The sequence below is a fragment of the Nannobrachium achirus genome (assembly GCF_963921795.1).
Source record: "Nannobrachium achirus genome assembly, chromosome: 20".
In the NCBI taxonomy this organism is placed as follows: domain Eukaryota; kingdom Metazoa; phylum Chordata; class Actinopteri; order Myctophiformes; family Myctophidae; genus Nannobrachium; species Nannobrachium achirus.
Genome location: NC_137827.1, coordinates 19,386,609 through 19,413,503, shown reverse-complemented (window position 1 = coordinate 19,413,503; position 26,895 = coordinate 19,386,609). Strand labels below are relative to the sequence as shown.

At 41.2% G+C, this 26,895-nt stretch overlaps 1 protein-coding gene and 1 pseudogene across 2 annotated transcripts in view; one reads left to right on the top strand and one right to left on the bottom strand.

Annotated features, from left to right (window-relative positions):
• acp7 (acid phosphatase 7, tartrate resistant (putative)) overlaps positions 1–26,895 on the top strand; it is a 104,312-nt gene that overhangs the window by 40,275 nt on the left and 37,142 nt on the right. The window lies entirely within an intron of this gene.
• On the bottom strand, positions 4,010–25,566 carry LOC308305444 (solute carrier family 2, facilitated glucose transporter member 11-like; annotated as a pseudogene). The gene is made up of 11 exons: positions 25,543–25,566; positions 24,705–24,803; positions 24,120–24,280; positions 23,658–23,782; positions 22,194–22,319; positions 21,319–21,467; positions 20,443–20,630; positions 19,773–19,883; positions 17,526–17,627; positions 16,635–16,710; positions 4,010–4,023 (listed from the first exon to the last, which is right to left on the bottom strand). The product of its transcript is annotated as a solute carrier family 2, facilitated glucose transporter member 11-like (transcript).

Below are 26,895 nucleotides of genomic sequence, written 5' to 3'. Positions count from 1 at the left end.
TCCTCCAGTGTGGATACGCTGGTGCCTCTTCAGATTCCCTGACACACTGAAGCCCTTGTCACACTGTTTACACACAAAGGGTTTTTCACCAGTGTGGACACGCTGATGTCTCTTCAGATGACCTAACACATTGAAACCTTTGTCGCACTGTTTACACACAAAGGGTTTTTCACCACTGTGGATACGCTGGTGTGCCTTCAGGGCACCTAACTGACTGAAACTCTTTTCACACTGTTTACAGATGAAGGGTTTTTCTCCAGTGTGGACACGCTGGTGCCTCTTCAAGTCAATTAACTGACTGAAACTCTTGTCACATAGTTTACAGCAGAAAGGTTTTTCACCACTGTGGACACGCTGATGTGTCTTCAGGTGACCTAACTGATTGAAAGCCTTGTCACACTGTTGACACACAAAGGGTTTTTCACCAGTGTGGACACGCTGATGTGTCTTGAGGAGACATAACCAACTGAAACTCTTGTCACACTGTTTACAGACGAAGGGTTTTTCTCCACTGCGGACATGCTGATGTGTCTTGAGGAGACATAACCAACTGAAACCCTTGTCACAGTGTTTACACTGGAAAGGTTTTTCTTTGGTATGGACATGCTGTGTGGATACCTCAATGAAACTCTTATCACACCAGTAAGACTCCCTAATCGGGAGATAAGCGACCGTTGGTCGCTTATCTCCATAAATAGAGCAAAAATGTGTTTTTCCAAAATCTTCCTGATCCATGTTGTTGACATGAGTGTAGACATACTGTGTAGTGATTTTCGTGATTTTAGGGCAAAATCTGAATCGGCCTCATGGTGGCGCTAGAGGGCCATGTGAGAAATGAGGGGTGGGGTCTCCTCGCCGCCAAGGCGGACGAATAGGTACCGGCCCCGGCTCTCCCGGTCGCTCCTAGCCCGAGTTACGGCATTTTATGTGAGCTGCAGTGGCAGGGGGTCCTCCACTGGGGGCGCCACCACTTTTGCATCCGTTCTGGAGCACCAGGAGTGGGTGGTCCCCGGGAATGCCCCGTGAGCAGCCCCGTTGGGGTGGTCATTTGGTCATTTTTGCACATTTGGTAATTTTTTACACCTGGGGGTCCCCCAGGGACCTGGGGGTCCCCGAAACTCCGGGGGTCCTTGGAGGTTGTAGTTTGGCAGGCAAGGAGTGTGTGTGCAAAATCTGGCATGGATCGGGGCAACGGTTGCAGAGATATGAGCAGGGCAAAAGTGTGACGTGTGACGTGTGACAGAGGGAGTGACGGAGGGAGTGACGGAGGGACAGCCGGTGGAGGTTTGGATAGTGTGCAAGTAACTGCGACCTACGGTCAACGGTCGCTTATCTCCATAAATAGGCCAAAAAGTAGTTTGTGCAAAATCGTCCTGATGGTGGCGCTAGATGGGACAGATGCGTTGTGATTACATGACTGTAGAGATACTGTGTACTGGTGTGCATGATTTTAGGGCAAAATCTGTAGGAGCAGGGTGACTGTAGAGATACTGTGTAGTGGTTTGTGTGATTTTAGGGCAAATTCTGTAGGAGCAGTGTCCAAAAATGTGTTTTTTAAAAATCAGCCAGATGGTGGCGCTAGATTGGACAGATGCATTTTGATGACATGACTGTGTAGTTATGAACAATAGCTAATGTATACAATTGAAAGTGAAAGAGATGACCTTTTTAACATTCCAGCATTTACAAAAGCAGTTTCTGTTAGCTAAAGGGTGGGCATCTGTATTTATGGTTGCTAATATGTGGCTATTGTTCTGAGGTTTCAGCAATGATCACCTGACACTCCAGAGTTTCAGCGTGTGTTGTCTTCATTGAGTTTGGGAGAAATGCCAATACTAGCATGCAAGATGCAAGCTCTCCTGCTAAAAGTAGACACACCCACAGGCAGATCTTGATAGTGGACCCAGGTCTGTTTATTTAAGCATGGAGGCTCATCCTTCCTGGACTCCCTGGTGTGAAGGGGTGTGTGTGTGTGTGTGTGTGTGTGTGTGTGTGTGTGTGTGTGTGTGTGTGTGTGTGTGTGTGTGTGTGTGTGTGTGTGTGTGTGTGTGTGTGTGTGTGTGTGTGAGAGAGAGAGGACAGTGGCAACATTCCTTGCCACTTGGCAGGTCACACATTATGTTTGAGAGAGAGAGAGAGTGTGTGTGTGTGTGTGTGTGTGTGTGTGTGTGTGTGTGTGTGTGTGTGTGTGTGTGTGTGTGTGTGTGTGTGTGTGACACAGAGAGAGCAGCCCCGTTGGGGTGGTCATTTGGTCATTTTTGCACATTTGGTAATTTTTTACACCTGGGGGTCCCCCAGGGACCTGGGGGTCCCCGAAACTCCGGGGGTCCTTGGAGGTTGTAGTTTGGCAGGCAAGGAGTGTGTGTGCAAAATCTGGCATGGATCGGGGCAACGGTTGCAGAGATATGAGCAGGGCAAAAGTGTGACGTGTGACGTGTGACAGAGGGAGTGACGGAGGGAGTGACGGAGGGAGTGACGGAGGGACAGCCGGTGGAGGTTTGGATAGTGTGCAAGTAACTGCGACCTACGGTCGCAATAAGAGGTTTTCATTCCTGTGTAGGTCATCAAATGTTTCTTTACTTCTCATGGCTGCGTCGAAGTCCTCGCAAGACCTCGGTTTGTCTGTGTCTCCTTGTTGCTGGCCGGTTACACAGCTGGTGATCGTCGGACAGGAAGATGAGGGCAGCTGTCCATTGTTCATCATTTGACGGTAGAGGTTGTTGTGTCTGACTCTCATGACTCTCACAGTACACCCCGTTTCTCTCACGGTCGTACTCAGACTAAATGTGACGTTTAGAAACTGCGTCACATCTTATTCAGGTCGACCAGAGCTCTGGTCTGACGTCAATCAACACAAACCATTGACATCATTCCTAATAACACCGATTTGCACATCTGACAGTTGCAATTCATCCATCTGTGAATTTAGTTGAATCATTGAATGACCAAACCCAGATGTAAAGGCTCAAGCTTATCGGACATATGCCGACAAAGGCCGATATATGGAGATCCCTGATACCCATATATGGAGATTCATGTAGGGTGCACACCGCCATTTCGAAATCCAGCTATTCCGAAGATTTACTTCCATTCTTCGAAATAGCGGTGTCTCCAAATGTTATATAAGACCCGCTTTTCCGAAATGAAAACACACCGCCTTTCCGAACATTGACTTCCATTATTCGAAATGGGGGTGTTTGCTCTTTTTCTATAACACCCCTCTATTCTCAACGAATGTCTGCAACTTTCTTTAAATCAATCTTCGGCTTGCAGGAGGGGGAAATCCCGTTAAGGCAAACCCCGATAAGGCAAACTGGGCAAATGTACTGCCCGGGTCTCCTACCGTACTGATAGGGCAACATGCAAATCTCCTTCTGCCGTCCCTTAAGGCAAAATGCAACAGAGTAGCCTCCTTTTGTTATGGTGAAATGTGAATCGCAACTTAGAACAAACTCAGCAACTTAAACGAATAAAGCTCTGTATCAGAGTGTTGACTGTCTGTGTAGAAAGCTATGCTCTAATATTTTCACTTTGGGTGTTGCACTTTGTGGACAGTCCCCAAGCGCTCAGCTAGTATGCTGTCCAGAGCAACGCGGCCTACTTGGAAAATACACGTATGCCTTTCCAAACATCATGATATTACGATGTTTTCAACAAAGCACTGTAAATATATGTTATTTACTTTAGTTAGCCAGCTAACATGACAACAGCACTGGTGTCGGGTTGGTAATTTGGGCTATTGTGTTGTCTGTCGGAATGCAGCCCATAACTATGTATGCATGAATGAGATGAAACGCAATACAATGGCCACACAATTCACACATTTCTCCTAATGTCTTGCCCTCGGAATGCAGTCATAGTGCATGAATGGGATGAAACGCGATGCAGGTGAGCTCACATTTCACCATAACAAAAGGAGGCTACTCTGTTGGTTTAGTACATTTTGCCTTATAGGTACTACCATACACCCTGTTGGTACACTTGCATTTTGCCTTAACGGGCGTTGCCATTACGGGACGCGCCCTGTAGGAGAACGCATTGCCATAATATAAAGTAATAGTCAATAAGTCAATAATATAAAGTCAATTCGGCGTCGCGCGTTCTGCACTACTGCGCTTTGTGTGCTTCGGCAGAGGCATTTAAGCTTACAAGTTTGTGCTTGCATTTATTATTACAAAACTTACAGTAGTCTAACCACTTCAACCATACATGGCAATTTGAAAATAGCCGTTTTACAAGCTCACAATGCAGCTACTTTTTTCACCACTGAAAATAAACAAGATGCGGCCTGATGCCAATGTGCGTGTGTGCTACTATTGCTTTCAAGAACTGTGATGAAAAGCACAGAAATAACCTGTATGCCGCCGCTGATGTAGGCTACTTCTCAGGAAGACCCACAGCATCCTCAAAGACCTATCCCACTGTTTGAACTGCTGCCTTCAGACAGGCGTTTTAAAAGATCCAACGGGCTTAAAAAACTGCTTTTTATATAGCTGCGCTCATCATGCACTACTGTATTAGCTATGAGATGGGACTTTTTTTACTTCGTAGGCTATCTATACTTTTTTATAAATGTAACTTATTGTTTTGTCTTAACAATAAAGGTTTGCTCCAATTTCGTTGTTCTTTAACTTGTTTTATGGTAATAAAACTCATTCATTCTTCATTCATAGCCTACTTTTCAACCCAAATTAGAACTTTCTTGCGATAAATTAAACAAAGCCCAGGCGTTAAGTGTTCTGTAACAGCTGAGCTGGCATATTTATTTCAATGATGACATCAGTTTTAAATAACAATAATAATTAAAAAATCATAAAAAAAGATCAAGCATGGTCAGAGAAAAACCTGACTCTCTCTCTCTCTCTCTCTCTCTCTCTCTCTCTCTCTCTCTCTCTCTCTCTCTCTCTCTCTCTGTCATGAAACTATAGCCTACTTTTCCCTATATGCAACCTTCTAATTCTCTCCCTCGTTATGTCATGAAGTTCAGCGCAGTTCCCTGTTTCAGCTGTGAGACTCACAACCCTCGATCACCACCATGAATTGCCTTTGCTTTGATCCTTAATTGGTGCTCAAGTGGACCACCATTTGATGTCACAGCAGGAGCTAATGACTGGCGCAATTCACACATCTATTGTTTGTTTTTCCTTGGAAAGCAAATAATGACCGCGCTAATTAATTCATTGGTAACTGGGAGCTATACCAGTGGTTCTCAACCTGTGGGTTGGGACCCAAATTATTTTGTCCCCAGATGATTAACTTAATATGCACCATTTTTCTCACTCAACAGTAAACAAACCTTTAACACGCTGTCTATCTCTGTGATGAGGGGCTGCCTGCGGTGCTGAACTGACTGACTTGACGTTCTCTATGCGTGTGCAATGGGAAAATAAAATCAATCAGTCTGTATGTCTGTCTGTCTGTCTGTCTGTCTGTCTGTCTGTCTTCCTTCCACACTAGATGTGTGGACAAATTGAATTAATTTTGATATGAATAGGCCTATTAAGCCTCTTCAGAAGCTCACCGAAAAGCGCACAACCCCAGGGCGACTGACAATAGTAGGCTACAGGGGAGGGAACTGTCTGTGATAAATGAATTAATAGGCCTACTGTCATTGCATTTCCATTTTTCAATTATAAACCGAATAGCGCAAGTAGGCCTAGGTCAACGAGTCAACCCAATTTAGCAAGAGCCGTCGCAGACTGCGTCCGCGTCTGAAGACGGGTCTTATGACCCGTCTCATGACGCGTCAGTGCTTAAATAGCGGTCAAGACGCAGCTTTGCGTCCAGGACGGAGCTCCCGCGGCTCAAGACGCGATTCTCGGTTTCAATCACTTCAATCACGTCTTTGCGTCTTCTAGACGCGAAACCGCGGCTCAAGACACGATTCTCGGTTTCAATCACGTCTTTTAACCTCAAAGACGCGGCTTGGACACTACAATCGCGTCTTTGATCCCAAAGACGAGGCTTGGAATCGCGTCTGGCTGGAACTCGGTGTGGCCGTAAAGGAGACATGTAACCCGCAAAGTCTGCTGTGTGCTGTCCTTGTATCTATTAGATACATTTTACTATTATTTATTGTCAATGGAACATGCTATATTCTACCATATTGTCGGCATTATAGTGTGTCATAACGTTTTTAGTGCGAAAATATATCTTTTCGTTTCTTTTTTTTTTTAGCATTTAAAAAAAAAAGGCAGGTTATATCTGCCTGGATTCATGGCACAGAGCAGAACGTTTAGCTCAGTCGCTAGAGCGGCCGCCCCGTTGACCGGATGTTGCCGGTTCGATCCCCGCCTCAGTCACTCTTTATTTCTAAGCACTGTGAAACACGTTTTCTTGCGGCTCCAGACGCAATCTCGTTTCAATCACGTCTTTGAGCCAAAAGACAGGGCTTGGACCGCGTCTTTGAGCCCAAAGACGGGGCTTGGACACTACAATCGCGTCTTTGGGGGCTTGGACCGCGTCTTTGAGCCCAAAGACGGGGCTTGGACACTACAATCGCGTCTTTGATCCCAAAGACGTGGCTTGGAGGCTACCGCGTCTGGCTGGAACTCGGAGCGGAGTCAAGTTCATTGAAAATAACGGGGCCGTATGTTTTGACGCGGCGCCTCCGTGCGGCCGATGTGTCTAGTGTGTGTTCCCCTTCAGACGTCTGCTGTCTGCTCTCCGTGAAAAAAAAAAAAAAAAGGGTGTCTATTGTATGCATTTTTTGATGGAGAATTCAAATATGACCTTCTTTTTTGCATAGGACAACTCTAACCTGCATCAATTGGTATTTTATAATTGCCAATTGTACCCTATCCATCTAAAAAACAAATTGGATGTCTATTGTAGGTATTTTTTGATGGAGAATTCAAATATGACCTTCTTTTTTGCATAGGACAACTCTAACCTGCATCAATTGGTATTTTATAATTGTCAATTGTACCCTATCCATCTAAAAAAACAAATTGGATCTCTATTGTATGTATTTTTTGATGGACAATTCAAATATTACCTTCTTTTTTAGATAGGACAACTCTAACCTGCATCAATTGGTATTTTATAATTGCCAATAGTACCCTATCAATCTAAAAAAAACAAATTGGATCTCTATTGTATGTATTTTTTGATGGAAAATTAAAATATTACCTTCTTTTTTTAGATAGGACAACTCTAACCTGCATCAATTGGTGCATCAACCTTCTATCTATCTATCTATCTATCTATCTATCTATCTATCTATCTATCTATCTATCTATCTATCTATTTATACTTCACCTTTAGTCAAGAAGAGAGTTCAGCCTCAGGAACTTGCACACCTGGAACTGTGTCATGACTGTGTCATGGAGCTAAGCAGAACTATGTTAAATACTCACAATGAGTCTGATGGACCAATCAGAGTGGTGGTGGGGGGAGGGATCAACAATAGACAGAAACTGGATAATGCTTTGTTAACTGTCCCACCTAAGTCCCTGCTAGTCTGAACAAATCACCTTCCCTCTCATAACACTACTACTACTACTACTACTACTACTACTACTACTACTACTACTACTACTACATTTATATAAAGCTGCTCTTGCATTTGAATTCAAGTCTGACACAAGTTAAGGTTAACTTAGGTAGTAGTTCATTTTGCTGGCTTTTGTGTGTGAGTGTGTAGGCCCACAAATTATTATAATTGTCTGTCATTAAGTGACTCAAAGGGAGACGTCTAATGGGTGTTTATTATTTTAATATTAACTGTGGGAAGATTATATATATTTTATTTTGCACTTACAGTGTTGTGATATTATTCCTGAAGGAAGAGGGGTATTTTCACAGCCCAGGCTTTGAACCTAAATGCTGTTTACATGCTCTATAAATATTTATTTCTATATAAAACTCAGTTGTGTGGAGTTATTGTGTGCCTTTTCTTGTAGCTAAAGAGTCCATTTGTTCACTAGACATTAAGTCAAGGTTACTATTTTGAGTTGAAGCCAAGTGTTTTATTACTTTGTGGTTTAACATTATTTAAAAGGCAAATTCATTGTTATGGTTACTTTAGAAGACTGCTTTTGCATTCATGAGTTAAAAAGAGAGCCAAGCTAATTCAAAGAGTTAAGTTAAAGGAACACAAAACGTGACTTAACTCACAGCTGCCATTGGACAGACAGTTATAACATACTCTTATCTTTCACAGAACAGACAATTATCATTTATTTTATCTATTTGAGACATGTAGCTGCTCTAGGGGAAATAGAGCATTAATTTGGGATCAGCCTATTCAATTGATAATGACCAATGGGTGCCAGTTTCTAAGTAGTTAAGCATATTACCATAACAATATATGTGGCCTAGACATGGATATTGCCCACTCAACTCGTAATCTACAGAAATGTCCACCACATCACACAGTATAAAACCTAGTAGAGAAATCTGCCTTCTCCTGTATTGTATTAGTGACATTCATTAATAAATAGTAAAATAACAGGACAGAGCAGAACATGCCTCTGCTGTGTCTTTATTATGGGTGCATTCCAATGCAAATGGATACTCTGGAACAATCTGAAACAATGTATCTTTCCTGTGGCTGTTATAATGAACACAAACAGATCAGAACGTAATTTAACATTAACCAGTTACATTTATCATACAACAATGTAAGGGATGGATTCCTTTCTATTGTGTGAGTTACTTAAATGCTGATCAATATGTGAATCTGGCTCTTATCAGGTGGGTGTTTTCTCTCCCTGTCCTGTGCTGTCCTCAGTTAAACCAAGACAGTGCTGTTGTCACCAATGTGGAAAAAGCTTCAGCTCAATTTATTATCTCAAAGTAGACCAGAAAATACACACAGGAGAGAAACCATACGGCTGTGTCCAATGTGGGAAGTATTTTGCTAAAAGATCACAAGCGTTCACATACTGGAGAGAAACCTTATTGTTGTGACCAGTGTGGGAAAAGATTTGTTCAAAAGGGGATTTTAAAAGAACACCAGAGAATTCACACTAGAGAGAAGCCCTATTGCTTTTTCAAATGCAAGAGCAGCTTTATATAAATGTAGTAGTAGTAGTAGTAGTAGTAGTAGTAGTAGTAGTAGTAGTAGTAGTAGTAGTAGTAGTAGTGTTATGAGAGGGAAGGTGATTTGTTCAGACTAGCAGGGACTTAGGTGGGACAGTTAACAAAGCATTATCCAGTTTCTGTCTATTGTTGATCCCTCCCCCCACCACCACTCTGATTGGTCCATCAGACTCATTGTGAGTATTTAACATAGTTCTGCTTAGCTCCATGACACAGTCATGACACAGTTCCAGGTGTGCAAGTTCCTGAGGCTGAACTCTCTTCTTGACTAAAGGTGAAGTATAAATAGATAGATAGATAGATAGATAGATAGATAGATAGATAGAAGGTTGATGCACCAATTGATGCAGGTTAGAGTTGTCCTATCTAAAAAAAGAAGGTAATATTTTAATTTTCCATCAAAAAATACATACAATAGAGATCCAATTTGTTTTTTTTAGATTGATAGGGTACTATTGGCAATTATAAAATACCAATTGATGCAGGTTAGAGTTGTCCTATCTAAAAAAGAAGGTAATATTTGAATTTTCCATCAAAAAATACATACAATAGAGATCCAATTTGTTTTTTTAGATGGATAGGGTACAATTGACAATTATAAAATACCAATTGATGCAGGTTAGAGTTGTCCTATGCAAAAAAGAAGGTCATATTTGAATTCTCCATCAAAAAATACCTACAATAGACATCCAATTTGTTTTTTAGATGGATAGGGTACAATTGGCAATTATGAAATACCAATTGATGCAGGTTAGAGTTGTCCTATGCAAAAAAGAAGGTCATATTTGAATTCTCCATCAAAAAATACCTACAATAGACATCCAATTTGTTTTTTAGATGGATAGGGTACAATTGGCAATTATAAAATACCAATTGATGCAGGTTAGAGTTGTCCTATGCAAAAAAGAAGGTAATATTTGAATTCTCCATCAAAAAATACATACAATTTTTTTTTTTCACGGAGAGCAGACAGCAGACGTCTGAAGGGGAACACACACTAGACACATCGGCCGCACGGAGGCGCCGCGTCAAAACATACGGCCCCGTTATTTTCAATGAACTTGACTCCGCTCCGAGTTCCAGCCAGACGCGGTAGCCTCCAAGCCACGTCTTTGGGATCAAAGACGCGATTGTAGTGTCCAAGCCCCGTCTTTGGGCTCATAGACGCGGTCCAAGCCCCCAAAGACGCGATTGTAGTGTCCAAGCCCCGTCTTTGGGCTCAAAGACGCGGTCCAAGCCCTGTCTTTTGGCTCAAAGACGTGATTGAAACGAGATTCGCGTCTGGAGCCGCAAGAAAACGTGTTTCACAGTGCTTAGAAATAAAGAGTGACTGAGGCGGGGATCGAACCGGCAACCTCCGGTCAACGGGGCGGCCGCTCTAGCGACTGAGCTAAACGTTCTGCTCTGTGCCATGAATCCAGGCAGATATAACCTGCCTTTTTTTTTAAATGCTAAAAAAAAAAAGAAACGAAAAGATATATTTTCGCACTAAAAACGTTATGACACACTATAATGCCGACAATATGGTAGAATATAGCATGTTCCATTGACAATAAATAATAGTAAAATGTATCTAATAGATACAAGGACAGCACACAGCAGACTTTGCGGGTTACATGTCTCCTTTACGGCCACACCGAGTTCCAGCCAGACGCGATTCCAAGCCTCGTCTTTGGGATCAAAGACGCGATTGTAGTGTCCAAGCCGCGTCTTTGAGGTTAAAAGACGTGATTGAAACCGAGAATCGCGTCTTGAGCCGCGGTTTCGCGTCTAGAAGACGCAAAGACGTGATTGAAGTGATTGAAACCGAGAATCGCGTCTTGAGCCGCGGGAGCTCCGTCCTGGACGCAAAGCTGCGTCTTGACCGCTATTTAAGCACGGACGCGGCATCAGACGGGTCATAAGACGCGTCTTCAGACGTGGACGCAGAGAGTCAGCGGCTGTCTCTCACCCAATTAGCGCAGCAGTCCCATAGCCGGTCTGATTGGACTCTGACCAGCTCTGCGCTTCTCAAAGTTACATTAGATAATTTAACCATTGTGGTATTACATTCTCAGCCAACTAATTCTGCATGCACACAATGTTTTACTTGAAAACTACTTTTAAAACTAGAAATACTGTTCCTTCGAAACAGTGTGGGCTCGGTTCCAACCCAACAAATAGGATACTTTAAGGTACTGTAAGGTACAGTACCTTACAGTATTGTACTGTACCTTACTATACTGTACTGCACCTTACTGTACTGTACTGTACTGTACTGTACTGTAACTTACTGTACTTTACTGTACTCTACTGTACTGTACTTTACTGTATTCTACTGTAACTTACTGTACTTTACTGTACTCTACTGTACCTTACTGTACTGTACTCTACTGTACCTTACTGTACTGTACTGTACCTTACTGTACTATACTATACTGTACTCTACTGTACCGTACTGTACCTTACTGTACTGTACTCTACTGTACCTTACTATACTGTACTTTACTGTACTCTACTGTACTTTACTGTACTCCACTGTACCTTACTGTACTTTATTCTACTTTACTGTACTTTATTGTACTTTACTGTACTCTACTGTACCTTACTGTACTGTATTGTACTTTACTGTACCTTACTGTACTGTACTCTACTGTACCTTTCTGTACTGTACCTTTCTGTACCTTACTGTACTTTACTGTACTCTACTGAACCTTACTGTACTTTTACTGTACTCTACTGAACCTTACTGTACTGTACATATTATATGTGTTCTAGATCTACATTTTTGATTCTGTGTTTGGGAACCAGCAACTGTCAAATGGACTCCAACTGTAGTGGAGTATATTGAGTGCATATACTGTAGGCTAACAATCCCAGATCACATATGTCCTCCACTATGTCATAACCAAGGCGTTCTTCTATGTGGCCACTCCAGACTGAGGAGTGGAGCATGGCTTTTATTGTGTTTGTGGATCTGACTTGGAAATGCATTGGTTTTGATATCTCCCTGACAACCAACAACAACCACTAATATGGCTGACTGTCCCTGCGGGCTCTAGGATATATGGCTATGGGATTTACATCCCATCGCCCGGACTTGATTCTTGATCACAGCTGTGTAATCAGTAGAGTGGAGAGGGACATTTATTTATAGTTTTAACTATAACTATAGTTTTATACATCACACAGCTTAGACATTTGGATCAAATCAGAGAGCAGACCTGTGTGAACGCAATGATATAGATAGCATATCTGAAGTGTGAACACTGCAGCCACAGCGCCTTAACATAAACATGGGTCTATTATCCTTCTCTCCACTCTGGGGACCCATTGGAAATGCATTGGGTGCTTAAAGTTAAACATTTTTATTTTTTTATATTTATACTACAAAACATTTCAAAACCAAAAATACAAGCACACTTGTCCTCAGTAAGCTGAACACATAAAAATTTGAATGGTGTTGAAAGGTGTAAGCGTTTAAGAGATGAAGCGCGCCAAAGTATTGAGGAGATACTGACTAGTATAGTATAGTATATAAACTAGAAAATATTGTTCCTTCGAAACAATTGTGGGCTCGCTTCAAGCCAGAAAACAATGGCTATAAAAGTACACAATGTCAAGATCGCAGGCAGTGCTCTCTTTGACGTTACTGACGTCAAAGATTGGTCCATTTTGTTCCAAAAATGTGTTGTGCAAAAGTTGACCTGCTGGTGGCGCTATAACAGGCCAATGTGAGAAGGGTGGTATCTGTTCCTTGACCTATTGGGAATGTGCTTGCAAGATGATTTAGAGGCAGAAGAATAATTTGCATAAAACTGCAATATTCATTGAATTATTAAAAAAGCATGTTTACATTTTAAAGAAATCCGATCTGACAGATCTTTAGATATCGGTCCAAAGTTCACGTAAAAAAAGTTTTGTGCACGTGGAGCGAAAATTCCAGAATAAAAGCGGGTTTACGCGTTTTACAAACTGCTCAAAATGGCGGAAAATCGAAGGGCGGCGCTTACTTAACAATGACACAGATGTCTTCCGCTCGAGTCAAAGCACGCGTGTAAGCAAGTTGCATGACTTCAAACGAAACGAGTCATGACTTATGCCCGTTTGAAGTTTGAAATTTCAAACGCTTCGTATAGCGCCCCCCTTTGGCCGATTGGAATAAAATTGGTTTCAGTGATACTTTGACTAACCCTCTACATCTTTGCCAAATGCCATGAACGTGTAACTTTGCATGTATGATTTAGAGGCCGAAGAATAATTTGCATAAAACCGCAATATACATTGAATTATTAAAAAATTATATTTCACTTTAAAAGAAATCCGCCGAGATAAATCTGACCGTATTGGTCCAAAGTTCATGTAAAAAAAAGTTTCGTGCGCGTAACGAAAAAAACCCAGGAGGAGATAGATTTTTACTGTTTTTCATATAATTCCGAATTGTGGGAGACCTAAAGGTCAGAGGTCAAAAGTTAGAGGGTAAAAGTTGTTCGGCATGAGGAGACGCATAAGTGTATACAGGTTTCATGGCTGTATGTATAACACAGCATGAGCTATACCTGTTCAAAGATCGCACTTTCGAAGGCTTCCTACAGCGCCACCATTTGGCCGATTGCTATAGAAAATAATAGCACACTTCGCCACTGTAAACTGAACACATTGATGTTTTTATTTTCATTTTCTCACTAAGTATGTAGGAGTAGAACGGAACCGAAGTTCCCGTCTACAGTATGCATGATAGATAAATAATGACAAGAACTAAAGTGTGCTCGCCTATAGGCGAGCCCACAATAATGAAGATAACATACGTGTGCTCGCCTTCCAGGCGAGCCCACAATGACCAGCTCAACAAGATCTACCTCCACCATTGCTGAAAATACTTAAAACATTTACCTGAGGGGGCTTTGGAGTAGCGGTGCTGACGTTGTTACATAGAAGACAAAATGACTTGGAGAGGGAAATATTGGGGAAAAAATAGTCCTTCCTTCCATTCTGTATAGAAGTGGTAGTTTTTTGTACTTTGTCTCGCACATTTTTATATACGTTTGTAAAGCTTCTGAAAACAAAGTATCGCATTGCAGGTTTGCCTTCTATAAAAGCCGTAAAGGTAGCCGACAGGTATTTAAAACACTTTTAAATATTTGAATATACTATTCTTAGGTGCATGGCATGTGGCCTACCTGCGGGTTCTAATCCTATACTCGGGGTGGAGGTCAGCAAGGGCATGCGGTCGCTAACAGGTCCAAATCAAAAGGGTTCAGATCTGAGGTGCAGGTCTCCTGCAGGAGGCGCGTCTGAATGATGTCTTGGACAGGAGTCTCAAGACATACAGTAAAAACAGATGATGATGATACCATAATTAATTGTGGGCTCGCCTATAAGGCGAGCACACTTTAGATATTGTCATTGTGGGCTCGCCTAAAGGCGAGCACACTTTAGATATTGTCATTATTTATTTATTTATTTATTTATATACTATATCAAGTTTTCCTCAATACTTTGGCACCTTTCTACTCCTACATACTTAGTGAGAAAATGAAAATAAAAACATCAATGTGTTCAGCTTACAGTGGCGACGTGTGCTATTACTTTATACAGCAATCGGCCAAATGGTGGCGCTGTAGGAAGCCTTCGAAAGTGCGATCTTTGAACAGGTATAGCTCATGCTCTGTTATACGTACAGCCATGAAACCTGTATACACTTATGCGTCTCCTCATGCCGAACAACTTTTACCCTCTAACTTTTGACCTCTGACCTTTAGGTCTCCCACAATTCGGAATTATATGAAAAACAGTAAAAATCTATCTCCTCCTGGGTTTTTTTCGTTACGCGCACAAAACTTTTTTTACATGAACTTTGGACCAATACGGTCAGATTTATCTCGGCGGATTTCTTTTAAAGTGAAATATAATTTTTTAATAGTTCAATCAATATTGCGGTTTTATGCAAATTATTCTTCGGCCTCTAAATCATACATGCAAAGTTACACGTTCATGGCATTTGGCAAAGATGTGGAGGGTTAGTCAAAGTATCACTGAAACCAATTTTATTCCAATCGGCCAAAGGGGGGCGCTATACGAAGCGTCTGAAAATTCAAACTTCAAACGGGCATAAGTCATGACTCGTTTCGTTTGAAGACATGCAACTTGTTACACGCGTGCTTTGACTCAAGCGGAAGACATCTGTGTCGTTGTTAAGTAAGCTCCGCCCTTCAATTTTCCGCCATTTTGAGCAGTTTGTAAAACGCGTAAACCCGCTTTTATTCTGGAATTTTCGCGTCACGTGCACAAAACTTTTTTTACGTGAACTTTGGACTGATATCTAAAGATCTGTCAGATCGGATTTCTTTAACATTGAAACATGCTTTTTTAAATAATTCAAACAATATTGCATTTTTATGCAAATTATTCTTCTGCCTCTAAAACATACAAGCAAAGTCACATTTTCATGACAAAATAGTGTAGAGGGTTAGTTCAAATATCACTGAAACCAATCTTACCCCAATGGCCAAAGGGGGGCGCTATATAATTTTGAGCAGTTTGTAAAACGCTTAAACCCGTTTTTATTCTAGGATTTTTTTTGCAATTTGCATGAAACATTCTACACGCAATCTAAGGACCTTTATCTAACATGCCTATGAAGTGCACACAAACAAATTATAAAATAATAATAATAAATATAGCTGCAAGCAGCGATAAAGTGTCCAAAGACAAAAACACCTCAAATCATGAACACAGCCTGGGATGTGCGTGAAATCTTGCAAGCACATTCCCAATAGGTCAAGGAACAGATACCAACCTTCTCACATTGGCCTGTTATAGCGCCACCAGCGGGTCAACTTTTGCACAACACATTTTTGGAACAAAATGGACCAATCTTTGACGTCAGTAACGTCAAAGAGAGCACTGCCTGCGATCTTGACATTTTGTGCTTTTATAGCCATTGTTTTCCGGCTTGAAGCGAGCCCACAATTGTTTCGAAGGAACAATATTTTTCTAGTCTGCAATAGATACTGCATGTACAAGACAGATAAACCCTGAAGGCCAAATTATCATGTGAAGCTTGACCAATCCTCAAAGTATCCATTCATCTAACCGGGAGGGACACCACACATTTTGCTTTTTGAAAAAGCCTATTCATTCTGGACTGATATTTTACACGTACGGGACAGGAAAAACCTGTTCATTCTGGCCTGGAGTGACCATATATGGACATAAGGTAACATACTTTGTGTTTTTGAAAAACCCTGTTCATTCTGGACTGACATCACCATATATGGTAATTAAACGGACATTCTGTTTTTGAAAAAGCCTGTTCATTCTGGACTGAAATGACCATATATGGGCGTGATACACACAAAGCCATTCATTGGAAGCGGTTTTCACCGCTTCAAAAATTCCAGAATGTTCCAAAATTCCCCTAATAATCAGAAAAAAGGTGATCTTTACAACATGTATGATCGCACTGTATGCTTGTAGAGCAGCTATTTTCACTATTCCTCATACAACGTATGTAGGGATTAAAATAAACTACAATAAGATGGCCTCTAACGGTTATTTTAGTAGAAAACGTTTCAGACCATGTAGTGATCTGTAGGTCACACACGTACCAGGTCCACTGGAGAAGAAGAAGATAAAGATGAAGATGAGAGCCAGGCTGCAGTATGGCATCCAGGTGACCTGACCCTGAAGCAAACATTGACACACTTTGTTTCAGGGTTCATCGCCATGCTGGCTTGTGGTGGACATTTTTGTCAAAATTCTATTTTTGCCACGGACACACAAAAATAATGAGCAGACTGTGATATTACCAGAAACACAGAAAGAGCTATCCCTGAATGACCATAACAGGTCTGTAACTGAGAGTGTATAAATGGAACCAAATGGACCGCTTATGGGTACATTTGGTTCCATTTATACACTTTCAGAGTTAAGGGGTCATTGCAAATAAAACATTTGAGAACCACTGGTAGTTGGACTCCTGGAGCTGTATTTTCGTCCATACCTTACCCTGTATCCCTACACTTCTTTGCCTTGTTTTACTATTTTGGAAAACATTTTAAATACTTCAAATAGCCAATCTACATGGACACGTTGTGAGCTTGTAGATCAGAAATTTGAACTATTTAAAAATGTTTTTCAAAAAGGCAAAGAAGTTAAGGGATAAGGGGTAAAGCATGGATAAAAATAGGGCCCCTAATGTGCCATAGTGTCGTAGTAAATAAGTGTCATACATATCCTGAAGAAAACCTGGAGACTTAACATTCAGTAAAATCAAAATAAGAATATTGTAATGGTTTGTAAAAAATAGAATGCCACGGACAAGACCAAGTCTTTGCCATGGACACATTTGTCTGTGTACAGACATATTGATGACCCCTGCACTGTTTTCATAGCCGCATGACAAGACACTAAATGTTCTCTGTCATAATGACAATGTCAGATACGTTAGCAGGCTGTAACTGTGTCAATGCAGATGATGCGGTGTGGAGGTGGTTTACCTGCAGGTAGAGAGTGATGGTGAGGAGGCCCAGGGTGGTAGCCATGCCTATGTAACCCCTGAAAAGGAGCACCTTTTTCCCAGTGGTCTCAATAACTATGAACTTCAATTCCAAAAGAAGGGTAATGAAGTCACTGAACCACATGGGGGTGCTGTTAGCATATATTAGTATATAAATAGGTTCACCAGGCATTTATTTTGGAGAGTATAATTCACCATAGATTAAATATAGCCTAGTTTAGTAGATTAAATACGACAAATGTAGGCATATTACAGTTATTCCTTGATAAAGTGTTATGAGAATGTCATAGAAATGTGACTTACACAGGCTATAGACAACATTCCTGGCCGATTGCAGGAGGGAGGCCCCGCCCCCAAGTCGAAAGGGAACTTCCGGGTTCTCTCTGTCAGGCATGCATATAAACGTGTTGCCAAGTCAATTTATTTACCTAAACTATCTTGTTTTTTTGCTTATTTATATTGCAAGAGTTGGCTTGTTTCGCTTATTTCTCTCACAAATTTTGGCAACATTGCCCAGCGCTGCAGTAAAAGATTATGACAATGAACTGAAAGGGTTAAACCAACTGAGTTTTTTTTTCCCCCAGCTGTCAGCTAGATGGTGCGGTGCGGTCATGGTCTCTTGATATGCAAGCCACCGCTATCTTCGATGTTTTTATTCTATCTACACCAGTTAATAGTATTGATGACATCCTTAACATATCCTAAACTCAGCAAACTCCCCAGAGAAGCAGCACGACTCACAACAACAACAACAACAACAAGGTAAAACTCTCATGCTAGCTAATTAGCATTGTTAGCTACGATCTTTTACTGTATGGTGACTACTACTCTTGTTACAACTAAGTAAAAGTTATTTTCACTTGTGACAACACAACATTGATTATAATTGAAATAAAAGCTCTTCGCTGTTGTGTTGTATCTGTGAATGCAATTGTTTTCTGTCTTTCAGACGTCCATGCAGGACCAATGAAGCCAGATGTGAGGGTCGAGATCTCCTCATCATATTTATTGCAATAAAATATTTACACACACTTTTCTTTGACTTGTCCATGCCTTTTTTTTAACTGTTGAGGGTTTCAAATGTTGTACTGTATATTGTGTTATTGAGATAAGGAATGTTCCCAATGATGCTTTGAAGGAATGCTTTTAAACACTTGTCATTTTCAATTAATCCAGTTTGTTTTTGTATCTATTAAAGCCAAATGTATTCATTGTTTTGACGTGACAGTTTAGGATTTAATGATTAAATGAGCATTAAATATGAATGGATATTTATATTGCCTTGATTAGGATTAAATCGATGATTTACAGTGATATAGTGAAATGAACACAGCATAGGATGCACATAATAGGTGGGCTAATGTGTATTATGTCTATTCTGGAGTGGGTTGAGTTGTTGACAGGCCTATTTGTAAAAACATTAATGCATATCACACAACACAAGCCAACTGTGACTTCATGGTGACATCCCAGAAGAGTGGAGAATGGAGAAGATGACGTTTGACATGATCAACCAGCGTTCTGAAGGGAAAAGGTTTGCTAGCTAGAATCATACAACATTCGCTTCCATGAAATACTGATTAGGTTCAATGCTTGCTTTCAAATACACAAATCTGTTTATTTGTAGGCCTATATCAATTCAATTCAAAGGAGCTTTATTGGCATGAGAAGACATGTTTATATTGCCAAAGCAAGTGTCAAATAAAATAAAAACAGTTTAAAATGGCGAACATATAATATGACATGCAGTTGGAGGGAGTACAGCATTGTGTAAAAAGCTATGTCGCATTGTGACATTTTATATATATATACAGGGTATAAAGCTTTTGAAACAATTTAAATAGCGTTATTTTTTAAGAAGTTTGCATATGAAAAAAGGTAGTTTCATGACAGTACACTAGTACAAGGTCAACTAAAAGCATACGCCCAAGAAAGCCTATGGCATTGTTTCAATTGAGATCTCTTTTTTTTCCCTCCAACTCATAACATTGAATGACGGCAGAACGGGTGTGTATCGTCACAACTCATTTATTTATCAGCAGAGTGGATGAGTGTTGCCATTAAGTGACATTGTTAACATAAGTTACAAAGTAAAATTACAAAGTAAAACAATCCCGTCTCATTAGTTAAGAGGAGAATCAGATCAGATGAACGTAAACAGGAAATCGCGCTACGATCAAGCCCAAAAAAGGGCTTCCGGTCGGAAGTAGGGGGCGTGGCCAGGCATGTTGTCTATAGAGGTAGAGAGCTCACATAGCCCCATTCCTAAAGCGGCATAACGCAGCTGGTGAGTTTGGATTCCAGCAGCACGGAACACCTCAAATGAATAAAAGTACACCTGAAGAGGACATTCAGTAGACAAGTTATATGACATAGTTACACATTACATTATGTTATACCAGAGTGACTGAGTGACGCACATGAGCTGCAGGGTTTCATAGTAAATGCGACCGATGGTCACAATTACACAACATCAGGTCGCATCACATAAAATGTTCTTTAATTACTGTACACTGATGCAACTGCAACCACCACTCCCCTCATATATTGTTCCATTTCACTTGAAGACTTTACTTTATTATGATTATTTATCATACCATCTTTAGCCTAAATGGTAGTGAATAATGAATTGTTTTGTGAACAGCTCTTTTGGTCAAGGGGCTTTAATGTCTATCGATAAGATTCATAGTTCTTAATTTAATAAGTATGATTAAGCATTAAACATACATTACACAGCATACATTACTCCATTATCCCCATACATTCCATTCCATTAGGATTAAGGCATAAATATAAAATATAAAATATGTTTTTTTGGGGGGTTGCGGTCTGAAAAGGTTGAGAACCACTGTGTTAGACCTTCATCAGGTTATCTTTTAGGGGAAGCACTGACTCACAGCGTTTATGCCACAGAGCTGAAGTGTGGTGAAGGTGACCAGGATGGTAAGCAGCTGCCAGCGTATGGATGGGTTACAGAGCAGCTCCATCACTGTGTGGTTGCGAACCCCCTGCAATGCCACATGCTCCTCAAACATCTCCTCCACCTCCACACTGTAGTCCTTGTTGCCCCATAGCCTCCTAATAGCTGGGGAGGGGGCAAAAATAACATGTTGCATCTGCATTTCTGCAGTGGTGGAAAAAGTACTCACATTCCTTTTACTGAAGTAAAAGTATCAATAGTATCAATACTGCTTTGTAGAAGTACTCTGTTAGGGTGCCCACACACCACAATACCTATGAGGGTGGAATCCGCGTTCCGCCAATGCATTTCAAGGAGAAGGGAGCGTTTTTTGCAGAAATCCTCTGCTGGCATGAAACCGCTTCACTCTCATTGAAATGCATTTGCGGAACGCGGATTCCACTCTCATAGGTACTTTGGTGTGAGGGCACCCTTACAAGTAAAAGGTCCGGAATTCACAATGTACTTGAGTAAAAGTACAAAGGTATTGGTATCGAATTGTAGTTAAAGTACCAGAATGTCCCATTTCACAAGTTTTCAAATGTATGCCTGTGGACCAAACACTCTAGCTAGTACTATCAGAACATAGACAACAAGCTTTGCTTCTAAGGGTCCCTGGAACAACATATTTTGAGATGGGGGTCTGCGGTCAAATACATATAATCCTAGGGGTCCTTGACATCAAATCTTTTGAGCACCACTGATATGGAAACATACATTTTTCGAGAAAACCCTTAGGATTTAGAAGACATTTGAAGAATCGTCCGCTGGTCTTATCGGTTAATAAAAACGTCTCTTTACAAACGGGTCAAACCTTTCTCACAGCCCTGGCGGTCTCCCCTGCCCAGCAGCAGGTATTTGGGGGACTCTGGTAGGAGAGGCAGGGTGAGGAGCTGGAGCACAGCAGTGAACCCACTGAAACCCAGCAGCCACGGCCACCGGTCCTCTGTCCCCAGCAGCTCACTGCAACAACACCATCACCATCACTTAGTGCAGTGGTTCTCAACCTTTTCAGGCCACGACTCCCAAAATAATCATCTTTTAACTGGGGGACCCCCCCCCACCGTGGCAAGCACTAAGAGTTGAGGCATTACATTTAATATAACACGATTCACAACGGCGTTGTGAACATGTAGATCAGCTATTTTCACAATTTCTGCCTCTAATATTTGACAATTTGGCCATTGTTCAATTTGGTCAATTTTTTCCCCAGATGATTAACTGTAACAGTTAATCATCTGGGGACCCCCTAAAATAATTTAAGGCCGATGTAAACATGTGGTTTCTTGGGTTTACTGTAAAACCTATTGGTACTAGACCTTGTATCTGAACTGTACCTACTGTACTACCTACTGTCCTATGCAAACTTCTAATACGTTATTCAATCAATCAATCAATCAAGTTCAGGAATTTTGCAGTCTAATCTAGTTTCTGGAATTAAGAAGATTATTTTGTTAACTTTCCCCATTTACTTTTTTCATTTAGGCCTTGTGGTATGATGATGAACTATTTGTGGGAGACAACATCAGCTATCTGTTTAAAAAAAAACAGTTAAAATAAAAAAGATCATATTTCAAATGGGACTGAATCCATCACATATCCTGGGGCCACGTGTCAGCTGACACTTGAACCCGATGCCACTGGACTCATTAAAAGACTCAGTGGTGTCTATGGCGCTGGGTGCCTCACCTGATCCCTAGCAGCTGTCCACAGAACTTCCCTGTGGAGACAAAGGTATGCTGACACCCACCATGCCACGCAGCCTCTTGGGGGCGCACTCCACCAGGTACAGGCTGTGAACGGCCAGACTCACTCCTAGGGGAGAGACCACAGGGGAGTGTCAGTGGTTCTTATACTTTTTGGTAAATGGTAAATGGTGCATTTATATTAGCGGCTTTATCCAATGCGCTTTACAGAGATTGTGCATTACATTCACCCATTCATACACACATTCATAATACACCGATGGGGCAAGAAACCATGCAAAGCACCAACCTGCCCATCGGGAGCAACTAGGGGTTCTTCTGAGTCTTGCTCAAGGACTCTTCGACACTAACTCTGGGGGAGCCTGAGATCGAACTGGGAACCCTCCACTCTACCCCTGAGCCACTGCCGCCTCGCGACTTTTTCTCCGTTTTAATTTGACCAATCATTGGCCCATTTATTAACTTGTTGGCTGAAATGTCATGTGAAGCTCACCAATCCACCAATCCTCAATATTTTTGGACATATGCCCGTTTAGGCCCATCCGATTTGCTACAGGCATAGACGGTCCCTCTCGTGGCCCTTATACAGTATATACCTCAATATTATGACGTCACCCTTTTCCCCACTCTGATTGACTATGGGCCATGGGCCATGATTGGCAATGGGCATAAACACAGACACACCCACACAGATATAGGCCTACATAGATTTGACAAATGTATGTATTTATGTAAGGCTACTTATGCGCCTTGTCATTTATATCAGGCCGTGAGGACCCCCAGTTTGACATGCATTAGGCTACGGACCCCCATTTAATGGCATTTCTATCTCTGAGACCACAATTACAAATTTGTACAATCTCTGAGCAACATACCCATAAGGGTCCATTTGGTCATTACTTGCGCCAGCAGAGTAAGTACTGCGTCCGGCTGCGTACAGTATGTAGGTATAGGTAGGTAGCCGTGTGTGTTTAAGCCCGTAGCCCAATCAGGGACAAGCATTACTGGCAACGTCATAACTAACAGCCAAAGAGGGACCATCATTCCTGGTAATGCCAGTGGTGATGCCAGTGGTGAGAGCAAGCTTATGGCGTGCTCTGCTGGCGCACAAGTTACATGGCCTACTTGTGCACAAGAAGCAAGTTGGCACCTCAACAGTGTGCAGTTCTAATGCCTAGTTCCTAATTATCATTTAGCTGGGGGCCCCCTGGAACTCCCACAAGGAGTCCCCGGACCACACTTTGAGAACCAAAGTCATACATTATGGGATCCATAATCAATAACGGGTTGACTAATGACCTGCGGGGACTAAGCAATATAATAGCCACATGTTTAAATGGGAATTGATTGTCTGTAAAGGAGGTGGCCTAGCAGTGATGGAGCAGCCATCCATGAGGACATAAAAAGGAAAACGTAAGGAGTAATGGGTTTCCCCTTGGGGTCTAACCTGCATTGATGCCACAGAGGAAGCGGCCAGCCATGATCATCTCAAAGGACGTGGCTGCTTTGCTCAGCAGCATCAAAACAGCTCCGCCAATGGACACGAGATTGTTCAGCAACAAGCATCGCTTTCTGGCAGGTGCAAAGGTGTGTAAAGGACAAACTGGCGATGAGAGGCACATAATCTTCAAAATGTATAGAGAATAATAACTAAACCAAGTGTCCCTTAAAGCAGTGGTTCTCAAAGTGGATTCCAGGGTCTCTGTGGGTTCCTTTAATGGAGTTTAAATTGACCCATACAACTTTGTAACTCTGACAGTGTACAAATGGAACCAAATGAACCCATTTGAACACTGTCAGAATTAAAGGGAGACTTTGAAATGTGAACGTTTGAGAAACACTGCCTTTAAGTATAGTCATTTGATGACCGTACCACAGTCCTTCAAAGGTGTGTGCTAAATGTACTCACCTGCCATAGTTTGCTGACAGTGGACCAGCACACAGGGACCCCACTAGTCCCCCGATGCAGAAGATTGAGACGAGGAAGGACCAAATGATAGAGATATGCCACTGCTCCAAGGTGAGCCCATATCGCTGCATGCATGTAGTGTTCACCAGCTCCTTTATAAACTACAAACAAAGTCTTGCCATCAAGTACATAAATAATCATTGGTGGATTATTATATTAATTTAAGGAGCTATAGTCTATAGGAGCTATAACTTTTTCATTGTAGGGCCGACACTTTGTTTACATCCTAGTCTATAGACTAGATTCTTTGTTTACATTCTAGTCACTAGAATGTAAACAAAGTGTCAGTCTGACAATGGATTGCATTTTTGAATAGAAACACATATATTTTCGAAACATTATTTTAATTTTAGCATCCGTTTTTCAAGAAAAAGTTGACTATAGCTCCTTTAACTTTAATTTTAAGTTATAGGGTCGTTAAGTCACCACAGCTTCCGTTACATAAATGTGCCACAAACTAGTTTTATAAAACTATGATCAAAATGTTGGGTGTTTTAACTTGAACATTTGACTGATTATACTTACAGAAGAAGGTGAAGTCATCACAGATATATGAAAACCATACTGGAATGTGCCTCCGATGCCAGAGATGAAAATGGCAGCAATTACAACAGGGCACTGTAACTGAGAACAAAATAGCAGATATAAATGCAAAAATGATTGTATATCTGCTACTTTTCAATAGTTAAAGCAAAAAAATAATGCATAATGTGTTCCCAGTCTAAATGGGTTAAACCCCCACCCCCTATAAAGAACATTCATAGGGTCCCTCGCAGTGAATCCTTGTATACCCAGGGCCCAGAATTTGGTGCGACACCCCTGACCATAAGTGGCCAAAAATAAATATGAATCACATTTTCTCAAACAAATACAGTAGGTTCTTCTGCTTACTTATTAGCTCAGATCATTTTAAACTAGGGCAAGTAGGACATTGTTGGGATTTTAAAGCAACACAGAAATAATCGTATGAAATGTTAAACCATGCAATTTTGACCTAAACTGTTATCATTATTGTTTTTTTATGGTGATCACTGATCAGTGTTCAAAGTGAAATTGTTGTTTTTAATGTCCCCGGAATTGCTTTAGCTAGTTACAGCTCTTGCTTGGATTATTATTCCCCTGGCTGAAGGTACATAGATTTAGCAACGCCCAAAATAAATATACTTATTTTTTTTCTACTATTTAAAATATGTCAATTCATTTCCATTTCTAAATGCTTCTGGGCATGTTTCTTACATTTCACAGACCTAGAAAATACACGTTTCAAATTCTAGAAAATGATCATAGACACTCTGATAAGTCATTAATCAATAAATAAGAATAACAGTACCTTCATTAATTAATAATTTAAATTAAGTCTTACCAGAAGTGCCAGAGGCTGTGACATTGCTACAGTGTGGTTGGATCGGATGTTAGTCCAGACGTCTTTGTCGAGATGTCTAACTAACTAGTTTGGTTGAAATATAACTCTGTACTGTAATTATTTACTTCAAAAGGGTAGGCCCAAGCAGAAGTGTAGTGGAGTAAACGCCATTTACCCACCTTTTAGGCTAAATGATTTATTATGAACTCTAAGACAGTACGAGGCATTCAGGGACAAACCTTGAAGGGAAGCAATGGAACTCCATGTCTCCTTAGCCTTAGATACCCTATGCCCCTGCATTGACTACTATATGCCTAAACCAGGGGTTTTCAAAGTGGGTGACAGGGCACCATGGGGTGCCGCGACGGCAGTCCAGGGGTGCCGTGAGATAATTTGATAATATTTGGAATTTATTTGGACACTTGAAAAAATATTTAGTATCATTTTAAACTTGAAGTACAAAGTTATTTTCAGTCAGTTCTAACCAAAATGGCTATTATCTCAACGTTTTCCTCGCAACATAATCACAAAAATATCGTCACTGTCGGGCAGAAACAAACCTCTGTCAGACAAAACGAGTGAAAACAGCCAAGCACACAACGCCCTGCGATGCGTTGTGTGCTTGTAGATCTGCTGTTTTCACTAGTTTAGTACATTTTATAGATGATAAATACAAAATGAACGGTTTTGGAAATACAAGGTTTCCACCCGACGACGATATGCTATAAATATAAGGTGCTGGGAGTGAAAATTATAATGTAGGGCTACCTCGGATTAAAAAACATATTTATGGGGTGCCCTGAGACAAAAAAAAGTTTGGGAACCCCTGGCCTAAACATCACAGTAAATAACTAAAATCACCTTCCCTTAAACAGCTCTGCCTAGTACCACTCCAGGGAGACACCATCTGCAAAAATGAATAAATAAATAATAATAATTAAAAAACATTAATGGAAGACAGCATTTAACACACCGTTCTGCCACTTTGAACCATGCTTCCTTAAGGGGAGGTCCTCCTTCCCCAGACAATGCACCTGTAGGCGACCTCTCCCCCTTCCCCGGCTGCCTAACCCCCTCCCACTCTGCTTACACCACAGGCGGAACCCATGCCCGACCCGGCCAGCCCCTTCACCCTCTTGCCCCATGACCCCTCCGTCCCCTCCCCAGGCCAGGAACTGTGAGACAGTGGTATAATAGTATAATATATCATGAGCATTGGTGAGGACCAATTGTATGAAGATAGGTGTAAAGTGGTTGAAGTCATCCTTTAACGATTTGAATTTGTTTTTTGGCATTGAACACTGGAAATTACATTTCAATTTGGGTTTTGTAGGCTTTGTAAACAGATAAATT